Consider the following 2,500-nt stretch of genomic DNA (forward strand, 5'->3'; position numbering starts at 1 on the left):
GAAACCCTCTCAGGTCCCGGCGGCGCGCAGCGCCGTCCTAAGTACTTGGTCGGGTTCGAGAGAGGCGCAATCGCCCGGAGTTTGGCGAGTAGACGCTTTAGGTGCGACCACCCGTGCTCCCAACTGAGCTTGCCGCTGCCGACAGAGGCCCGGGAGCGTGCTGTCGTGGCATTGCCGGCGGGAGACAACACGCGCCACCTACGGTGGCCGGCAGCTCCAACGCCAGCGCCACAGAAGGACAAAAGCCCCACTTGGGTGCCGAAGCGAACTCTCCCAGCACAGCGCACGCGCCAACACGTCCGCACAGCTGCGATACAAACCACCTGCGAGAACCGCAGAGGCGACCGAGCAGCAGACGGCGTCGCGGCGCCGAGCGCCGGGCGGCGGCGCATCCTCAGCGCACACAGTCCTCAATCGGACCAGCACACTGCAGATGTCCACCGCGCTTCGCACCGGGCCCGCGAGGACCTACTTTGGCCGCACGGCGCCGCGTGCAGGGTGCGCCGGCGCGCAGCTGCGCCGCCTGCCGCCTCCGTCGGCCGGCGCGCCTGCCACTGGCCGCCCCCACCAGCCGGCTGTAGCGCGTGCGCCCACGCACCGCGCGGCCAGCACGCCGGGAGGCCCCCCCTCACCGGCCGGGGACGGTCCCACCCAGCCACCGCCGCGTATCGCTTCACACCCACATGCCATTCACGTTCGTGGGCATGGTGGGTATCGCTGAAACAACCGGTTGGTAGCTCAACCGATCGTCGCCATCACTGATTCACCTCTAGCGAGAACAACCGCACCACAACGGTTTACCAGTTGTTCATTTGCGTAACGTCACCAGCAAACGTAGACGTCCATCGCCATTTGCAAATTCAACGATTGTTGCATGCCTGTGTCAGGTGTCACGACACACTATGTCTGCCCACATACACGCAACAACATGTGCACGCTTCGCGAACACGTGGAAGGTGGCCCCCGTACGTATGCGATGTCCATTGCGCGAACGACTGTCAACCGGCCTCTGTCGCATGTCGCAGATGTGGAACGCAGTGCACCATGCTATCACGGTGTGTGAGAAGAGACGACTACGTCTGACAACACGCGCCACTACATCAACAGACGGCTCATGCTGATCGCCATCCACGGCATACCATACTGCAATCCAGCTCTTATAGGGAGACGACACGTAGCTGAGTGCACAATATTTGGACCGTATGGTTCGCCGTTGTTGGCGCAGTCGTGGTACGGTCACACATGTACCACGATGTATCATTCAGTACATGAGGACCAATGTGCAGTACAGTGTGTCATTTGGACGTACAACATCAGCGGACAGTTGACACAAGCCGTACCACAACGTAGGCTGTGCTTCGCCATGCGAATGCCAATGAACAACTGCGAAGGGCATTGAGCATGTACGTCCTGCTGCCATCCGCATTACAGTGTATAGCTGCAAGGTGTTTAACATGAAGCGATACTCTGGGGACCGGGCAGTGCGAGTGGCAAACTATATTGCGGGGGTTGCAGTTAGGCAACACTACACTAATTTAACGCGTCGTATGACAATTACAGAGCGGGTTAAGGCCCAACGTGTGTTGGGTTAAGGCCCAACGTGTGTTGGGTTAAGGCCCAACGTGTGTTGGGTTAAGGCCCAACGTGTGTTGGGTTAAGGCCCAACGTGTGTTGGGTTAAGGCCCAACGTGTGTTGGGTTAAGGCCCAACGTGTGTTGGGTTAAGGCCCAACGTGTGTTGGGTTAAGGCCCAACGTGTGTTGGGTTAAGGCCCAACGTGTGTTGGGTTAAGGCCCAACGTGTGTTGGGTTAAGGCCCAACGTGTGTTGGGTTAAGGCCCAACGTGTGTTGGGTTAAGGCGCAACATAGGTTAGGTTAAGGCGCAACATGGGTTAGGTTAAGGCGCAACATGGGTTAGGTTAAGGCGCAACATGGGTTAGGTTAAGGTACAATATGGGTTAGGTTAAGGTACAATATGGGTTAGGTTAAGGTACAATATGGGTTAGGTTAAGGTACAATATGGGTTAGGTTAAGGTACAATATGGGTTAGGTTAAGGTACAATATGGGTTAGGTTAAGGTACAATATGGGTTAGGTTAAGGCGCAACATAGGTTAGGTTAAGGCGCAACATAGGTTAGGTTAAGGCGCAACACAGGTTAGGTTAAGGCGCAACACGGGTTAGGTTAAGGCGCAACACGGGTTAGGTTAAGGCGCAACACGGGTTAGGTTAAGGCGCAACACGGGTTAGGTTAAGGCGCAACACGGGTTAGGTTAAGGCGCAACACGGGTTAGGTTAAGGCGCAACACGGGTTAGGTTAAGGCGCAACACGGGTTAGGTTAAGGCGCAACACGGGTTAGGTTAAGGCGCAACACGGGTTAGGTTAAGGCGCAACACGGGTTAGGTTAAGGCGCAACACGGGTTAGGTTAAGGCGCAACACGGGTTAGGTTAAGGCGCAACACGGGTTAGGTTCAGGCACAATACGGGTTAGGTTAAGGCGCA

The sequence above is a fragment of the Schistocerca americana genome, chromosome 6, assembly GCF_021461395.2.
Source record: "Schistocerca americana isolate TAMUIC-IGC-003095 chromosome 6, iqSchAmer2.1, whole genome shotgun sequence".
In the NCBI taxonomy this organism is placed as follows: Eukaryota; Metazoa; Arthropoda; class Insecta; order Orthoptera; family Acrididae; genus Schistocerca; species Schistocerca americana.